Source organism: Lemur catta, chromosome 13, assembly GCF_020740605.2.
Source record: "Lemur catta isolate mLemCat1 chromosome 13, mLemCat1.pri, whole genome shotgun sequence".
Classification (NCBI taxonomy): Eukaryota; Metazoa; Chordata; class Mammalia; order Primates; family Lemuridae; genus Lemur; species Lemur catta.
In genome coordinates this window covers 17,063,507-17,072,622 of record NC_059140.1, presented here as the reverse complement: position 1 = coordinate 17,072,622, position 9,116 = coordinate 17,063,507, and positions in this window count along the sequence as shown.

Sequence of the window (9,116 nt, the reverse complement as noted above, 5' to 3'; positions counted from 1 at the left end):
ATTTCTACATATATTTTTCTCCTGTAGCTGAGGGGGAGAGAAGGGGGTTTTAAAATACAAATTTAAAAAATGTCATCACAAACACTTTTGCACTCATTGGTTGACAACAATTTCATTTTAAAAAGAACCCTTGGTAAAAGGCAAAAGAAAATAAGCTTTACGTGGCAGCCATGCCAAATAAATTTCTTTTCCCATGCCAGTACAGATTAATGTGTAATAGCTTCCTGGAGCACTGCATTGAGAAAGATTCCAAGGTTACATCTGTTCTCATTGGAAAAGTGCACCAGCCTCGGTTAATGATCCCTGCCGTGGGTGCTGAGGGAGGACGTGCCCCTCACTCACATAATATTTTGCCATGATGCAGACAGCAGACTGTTACAGCAGTTAGGTTTTCTTAGTATCATGCAATATAATCAACCCAGCTAAATCAATTTTTAGAAGAAAGAGTTCATTACAAAGATACGAGGAATTCATAGGAGCAACAGAACTCGGGAAACATTCTTTGGATGAAACGGTAGATCATCTCCCTACTTCTCTTTTATGTAGCTTAGTGAAGAATCACATTGGCACTGTGCAGGCAAAACCTTATAAAAATGGTGCTGGTGAAAGAGTATTACGTTGCCTCCTATAAGGCAGCAAACTTCAAGCACAGTCATGGATGCAATGAGAATAGCAATACAAATTTAAAGTGTTGCAAACTCACGCAGAAGTCCAAGATCAATATTTTCCTGCCTTTTACAGTGTTCCAAGTGGATCCTAAAGAGGATGGTCTAAATACTTTACATTTCCTTTTACTCTTGTTAAACAAATGGGAATTTGGCACACCCAAAATGATAAGTGGATACATGAATAAAAAACATCTTTTGTGGTCTGGCAGCTTTAATATATGTTACACATTTGATATATATATTTATATAGGATTTGGGGGATAGATTCATGTTTTAAAAATGTGCCTGAATCTGTGCATAGCTAGATCTATCTATCTATATATATGCAGTTCAAGTTAAAATATACATTCAAAAAGAGGTGATATTAAAACCACAGGTTATTTATTCTTATTTCATGAACAGAACTTTTTTATGTATAAAGAATCACGTGAACATTGATTTCAAAGATCCTATTTCAAAGAAAATAAGCTTATCCCCTAACTGAAATAAACATAGTTTAATAAATTTAGCCGAGGTTGAAAATTTACTTAACAAAAGTTTAATTAGTTTAATAATATTCCCACTATGAGATGTGATTTAAAAATGATTAAAATATATAGCAAAATGTCAATATTCTTTTAATAATTCATAGCATGGTCGTGGAAAAATTGTAATTATATGTATAAGTAAAGACTTTTAGAAGGCCAGTCAATTCATTTATTGGCAAACTCTCCACCTTTGCCAAGACTCTTAAAAATGAAAAATACTTGCTTAGACTGGACTAATATTTAAGTGATGGCACATGACAAGCTAGTTTGCAACCATTGCAAAATTGGTTAAGAAATATTATTTCTACTACTCTTTTCTTTTACATAATTTATTTTAATATTTGCTGATTTACATGAAGCATGAATTTAATATATCTAATTCAAAATAGTCTGCTTCCCTTGTAGTTCATTTGGTTCTATATCACAAATATAATCTCAAGTTTGTCATTTACTCTTATATAATATACGTGCTACTCCCAAAGAAAAAAACCCTGCTCTTCTATTCTTTCACACACATCCATAGAACATCTTGTTTTACTTTTGCTCTTCAAGGCCCTAAACATGAAAAAATCCTAATTAAAACGCAAGGTTCTCTGTTCAAGGATTACTGAAGCTAAGAAAGTAAAAGGAATAGGGATTTAAAAAAATTACTGTGGTCCTAACAAAGACTTCCTTTGAGTCTTAACTTTTCTTTTCTCCAACATCAAGCACCTTGGGAGGAAAAAGTCATGGGGAAAAACCATAATGAATGTGGACAATATTCGAGCTAGTTTAATGCATGCCTTGTCATACAACTTAATGTGCATATGTGAACAGAATTTCGAACAATACATCTAAGCAATGATGCCTGCAGAAAAGAGCTTTGTCATACTGACTTCAGAGAAATAAGCAGACTGCATTCACCTGTGTCTCTGCATGTCTTTGTACTAGAAGTTGAGTTCGAATCCCTGAGACTATCATCTAAGAAAACAGGCATATTTTCAAGAGCTAAATGACAAGCATTAGAGATCCAGGTCAAGCTCAATATAATAATAACTTCTTCATGATGTTAAATCATCAAAGAATTTTATTTTATTTGATGAAATATTCCCTTTTCCTTCCTTCTTTTCTTTTTCTTTCTACTTTTAGTAAGAAAGCATGCATGTCAAAAGAAAAAGAATTACAACTCTGTGTGGCAACTACTTTGCAGTGAATCTGCTATAAATAGAAGCAGCTGGTGCAGAGCGATGTTCTGATCTTGGCGTCTTTGCTTCCTCCTTTTTGTCCTCTATGCTAACAAACGTTCACCTTCATTTGCCCAAGAAAGGTCCAGTATTATTAGTACAGAAAAGAATTACCTTGATATCATTAGTTTATATTACCTATATTTCTCTAATTTTCGGTTTTAGTAACTCTCTAAATTAATACCTCTCGCTTCCATTATATTTTAAAACTCTCTTTTCACCAAGAAAAGGTGGTTTAATTGAGGGGAAAAAAAGTAAAAACTAACAGTCAGCCTTTCTAAAGTTATAGTTTTACATGGACAATTTTTGGAAGAAAATACAAAAAATACAATTAATTATGTACAGAATACATGAACATGATCACAAGAAATTTTTCTGAGTACCTTTCAGAATTTTTACTACAATGTTGAGCTTCACAGAAACCTAGACTTAGACCTGTCATCTCCACTGAGCCATTTACAAGGGCTTTCTCTTTTCTGCTCATCATCAGGACTGGAGAGGTATTTTTATACCATTGAACCTTTGATACCTTTGAATTACTTGAGGATATTTTTTATGTTTGAGTTCATATCGATTACCTACATTCCATTTCATTTTACATAGCCCTAAACCCAAAGGCTAAGTTTCTATAAAAGAAATGTCTGAAGCTATGCTCATTCATTTTCACAGCCCTGATTGCATGGAAATAATCTCCTCTACCAGAACTGAAAATGATAAGCTTCACTTTCTGCTCGGTGTATCTTTGGGAAAATGACAGGTGTGAAAGTTAAGGGGTCAGTCAGGACTCAGAGGATAAATGGCCAGCCCCAGAAGACTCTGCTAGTAGGATAATTTTGCATTAGCTCCCAGACCTCCCTGCTGCCTCTCCCAAGATCTAACTACAAAAACATGCTGTCATCACAGATATTATGACCTTTAAAATGCATCACAGCAAATTATTTTTAGGATGATTTTAATGTAGTTAAATTTACTTTGTTAAGATTATACAGAAGTGGTCAAAAGCCACATCTAAACCAAACAAGTATAACAAAATGAAAAGTAAGTAAAACATCCACATCATTGACATCCTATTGATAAAACACATGTTCTATTTGGGAGCCAGAATTTTTTAATGTCCATGAAGTCACTGTCTGTTATCATACTCATATTTTTCTTTTCTTTTCATGTCACTGCAAATATGTCTTCTTATATCTGGCCAATGCAATCCCTTTTCTACTATCTGTCAAACATAGCACAGTAGCTCATCAAAGCAGGAACAAGCAAAGAAAACGTGGGGATTTAATTAGTCACAAATACAAACACTTCATATCTATTAATAAAATTTATAAGGCAAGAAAGTTAATTTGAAAATGTCGTAGTGCACAGTAATTAAGAAACAAAGTTTGAGGGATATGATGGTAAATAATGTTTTGATACTGGAATTCTCTACCTCTTCCACAGAAGACAAGGGCTCACCAATTTTTGGTGGCATGAATTAGGACACTTTCTCAGGACCATCTTAATTCTCATGACACTGAGCACCTATGTGGGGCATTGGACAGCAGCCATGCAGGTACAGCTGGTTAGGGCCACACGGGAGTTCTTTAGCCCATCTAAAAACAGTAAATAAAGAAGGTGCAACAATCATAGACTGCAAATAAGAAAGGCTGTAGTTCACCCAGAATGAAAAAAGTGCCTTTTGGGCAAGAATTCTCTGTGGCTAGTTCCTGCTAGTTAAGGGAAAAATAGAATAATACATGTCAGGTAATTGCAAGCCTGATAGTTACAACATTCATTTGATATCAAATCTATTTGGAGTATATTGTTTAGAAGCTGAATTCAAATAGAACAGTCATATTTCACAAAGTTTTGATTATGCTTATGTATATTTCTTTGTATTGCGTGGATTGTTCAATCCATAACTAAAGTCCAATGACCCTGCAATGTAACTATATTTCCCCTGCTGAAGCACAGTTGCATATTTCTTGTTGTTCTTTTTCCAAGTTCTTGTCAATACCCAAGGTCTTCAGGAGTGAATATTTCCCTCATAAACAATTATAGCTATCATAACATCCCCTGAGGTACTTTATTTAAGGAGAGATGTTTAATGCTCTTATACAAGAATTACTATAGCATCTAAATTTTTCCCAAATGGAAAGCCAATTTAGCATTCAATTAAATACAGAATGGTTACTCTTCTCCACAAAGCATTTAAAATGTCATGTTTCACACAGACACACACATCCATCCCACTGCACAATTGCCCTATAACAAAAGCTCTTTCTTTTTTTTTTTTTTTTTTTTTTGAGACAGAGTCTCACTTTGTTGCCCGGGCTAGAGTGAGTGCCGTGGCATCAGCCTAGCTCACAGCAACCTCAGACTCCTGGGCTTAAGCGATCCTACTGCCTCAGCCTCCCGAGTAGCTGGGACTACAGGCATGAGCCACCATGCCCGGCTAATTTTTTTGTATATATATTTTTAGTTGGCCAGATAATTTCTTTCTATTTTTGGTAGAGACGGGGTCTCACTCTTGCTCAGGCTGGTCTCGAACTCCTGACCTCGAGCGATCCACCCGCCTCGGCCTCCCAGAGCTAGGATTACAGGCGTGAGCCACCGCGCCCGGCCAAAAGCTCTTTCTTGAAAGAAGCAAAGTTGGCAATAGCATTGTAAAGACTTGGTTATAAGGTTTTATTTGAGAATTTTCCAATGAGAAAAACCAAGACTTTATGAAAATAATAATATTTATTCTAACATAACATATTCTAATATTTATTCTAACATAATATTTATTCTAACATATTCTAACAATCCTATCCAAGGTGGTATGGAACAAGGACAGCAGGGGACCTATAGAAAAGGACTGAAAAAATTTGGATGGCATAAAAAGACAATATGCCTTGGGCAGGAAATTTTACCAGTCTATCGAGGGAGATGAATTAGAAGTTAGTATCAGAAAACCACTGTATTTCATATATATTAAATATATAGAAATAAATAAAATACGAAAATGACTACAATTTATGTGACATTATATGGATTCAATATGTCTAAAGCTATTGTGACCTAAATAAAAATCCTTAGCAAAGAAATGTTTCAGAGTTGTTACATATGAGTACCTGGACTTCATAAATGTCATGTCACTATGAAAGTCAAGATTTTGATGCAAAAATTTGACAGAATTATATTAGTTGCATCCCCTAAAGAAATTTCCCAAAGCATGCTTTTTTCTAAATGTTCCTCAAAATAAAACTGTCTCAGATAGTTCAAGTCCACATCTATTTCCACAGATGAATTATTAAGAGCACCTCTTTTTACTCTCACTTTTTTTCTGGTTTGGAAGATAAATTATATGGGAACCACACTTAGAACCAAATGTTTTCATGGTGACTTCATTTTAAACTGAGGATACAAAGGGCTAACTCTGGCTTGAAAACTTAAGGTAGGCAAAGAGACACTTAGAGAAGTGGTTAAAAGATAGATTATTTGACCACAACTACAGAAATGATGATATAAAAAGTTTGGGAAGAGAGGATTCTGGGAAGATGGTATAGTAATTAACACCAGAAATCTGGTTGCTCACACAGAAAAAAAATTGCATTAGCAGAATCTGTCTGATATAAATATTTTGAAATTCTGGAGTCTATTGAAAGCAAATTCTAGGGTAATACTTGGGCATGCAACTACCAGGGGAAGGTTTAGACTGTAAATTGTTGTTAATTTTGGTCAATTTCACCTCTTAGCACAGGAGCAGCTATTCAGCCCCCAGCTGTCAAGTCCATAGCAAGCAGTGGTGCACTTGTTCCTAGAGCAGCTACCATAAAGACTGCAAAAACCAGGGTGGGAAAAAACAGTCTTGCCCACCAAATATCAGAGATCTGGGCTCTGATCACTGATTGATGCTATTGATCACAGCAGTGCCGACAAAGAGGCAGTGGCCATTGTTATTGCACCTCTCCTTTTATTGCAAGGCCCTCTTCCCTGGCTGAGGTGGCTTTCAAGGTATTTAAGGGGGAAGTACCTTATATTTTCTCCCTTTATTTTCTTTTTTTCCTCTTTTGGGAGCCAGACATTGAGGAAAAGTACGTTCAAAAGCAGATCTATATACACAAGGGAAATTAGAAAGTCACCACACATGCACAGTGGGAAAACACAGAAAAATACCAGAGAAGAAAAAAAGTTTACACCTCAGGCTAATACTTGGCATAGAGGCAGTCTACAAAAATTAAAAAACAAACAAAAAAATAAAAAATAAAAGCAACATACCCTGGGAAAGGGGGCAAATCTAGTTTTTGGAGTTACATTATTAGATTCAAATGTCCAGATTTTCAAATAAAAATACCAAGGCATACTAAGAACTACATGAAAAATACTGCCAACCAAGAATACTACATCCAGCAAAAATGTCCTTCAAAGGAATGGAAAAAAGTAAGAAATTTGAGATAAACAAAAGCTGGGGGAGGTTATTGTTTTTTACCACTAGACCTGCTCTATAAGAAATACTCAAGGGACTTCTTCAAGTTGAAATAAAAGAACATTAGGCTGGGCGCAGTGGCTCACGCCTGTAATCCTAGTCCTCTGGGAGGCCGAGGAGGGTGGATCGCTGGAGGTCGGGAGTTTGAGACCAGCCTGAGCGAGACCTGTCTCTACTAAAAATAGAAATAAAGATTGTCTGGACAACTAAAGGTATATATGGAGAAAATTAGGCGAGCATGGTGACGCATGCCTGTAGTCCCAGCTACTCGGGAGGCTGAGGCAGTGGGATCTCTTGGGCCCAGGAGTTTGAGGTTGCTGTGAGCTAGGCTGACGCCACGGCACTCACTCTAACCCGGGCAACAGAGTGAGACTCTGTCTCAAAAAAAAAAAAAAAAAAAAAGAACATTAGACAACTCTAGGCTGTGTGCAAATTAAGATCTCACAAAGGAGAAATACATAAGTTAATTTAAAAGGTTAACAATGCTGTGTAACTCCACTTTCTGTTTTACACATTATTTGACATTAAAATTAAAAGAATTATTAGTCTAGAAGATGTTATTATAATTATGGTTTTTAACTTCACATTTTGTTTTCTACATAATTTAAGATATAAATGCATCAGAAATTACTAGTTTATATTTTTGGACATGCAGTGTATAAATACATAATTTTATAGAATGAACAACTGAAAGGGGAGGGGGTGGAAAAGTTAAAAGAAAAAATTTTTTGTATGTTACTGAAGTTAAGGTGGCATAAATTCAAATTGGAGTGTTATAGCTTTAGCATGCTAAATGTAAATGTAATCACAAAGAAAAGAGATAAAAGAATATACAAAAAGGAAACAAGAAAAAAATTTAAATGTTTTACTAAAACATCAACTAAATCAACCAAACACAAAAGAAGACAACCATGGAGAAAATGAAGTTTAAAAAAAGCTATGAAGCATATAAAAATAGCAAAATTGCTTACTTATTAATGGTCACTTATAAGCATGTATGCACTAAAGAACAGGCCATCAAAATATATGAAGCAAAATTTGACAGAATTAAGGAAGTAATATACAGTTCTACAACGATAGTTGGAGTCATCATTGCCCCACTTTCAATGACCAATAGAACAATCAGACAGAAGCTAAGTAACGAAATAAAGTAGAGTACTTAAATGGCACGATACACCAACTAGGTCTGACAGACATGTACAGAACATTCTACCCAATAACAAAAGCATACACATTCTTCTCAAGTGCACATGGGACATCTGTTCAGGATAGAGCATACATAAAGTTACAGATTAAATCTCAATATATTAAAATATATATATTATACAAAATATCTCCTCTCACCAAAATGGGATTAAGTTAGAAATCAATAACAGAAGGAAAATTAGAAAATTCACAAACTTGTGGAAATTAAACAACACACTCTTAAGCAACCAAAGAATAAATCACATGGGAAATCAGAAACACTTAGAGACAAATGAAAATAAACAAACAACACAACAAAATTTATGGGACACAGTGAAAACAGTGCTACTAGGAAAACTTTACTCATGAATATGTACAATTATTTGTCAACTAAAAATAAATTAAAAAATTATCCTGATTTTTTAAAAAATATCTTAAATCAGACAACTTAATAACTGTAGGACATAAAAAAAGAAGAACAAACTAAACCCAAAACTAGCAGAAGAAATAAAATAATAAATATCTGAGAAGAGATAAAGTGGAGAATAGAAAAATAATGAAGAAAATCAATGAAACCAGAAATTGACTCTTCAAAATACCAACAAAATTGATAAGGCTTTGGATAGACAGACTAAACAAAAAAAGAGGGAAAGAGACAAGACTCAAGCTAATAAGATAAAAAACAAAAATGGGAGCATTACTACTAATTCTATATGCATGCAGATTACCTGAGAGTATTATTAAGTAATTGTATACTAACAAATTGGATAATATAGATGAAAGTGGTAAATTCCTGGAAATACAAAGCCTACCAAGCCTAACCCACAAAGAAAAAGAAAATCTTAATAGACATTTCACTAGTCAAGAGATGGAATTACTAAAATACCCTGACAATAAAAGTCCTGCGCCTGCTGGCTTCCTTGCTGAATTCTACCAAATATTTAAAGAGAGACTAACTCCAATCCTTCTCAATCTTTTCCAAAATATTGAAGAGAAGGGAACACTTCCTACCTCATTCTATGAAGCTGATATTACCCTGATACCAAAACCAGATGAAGACACC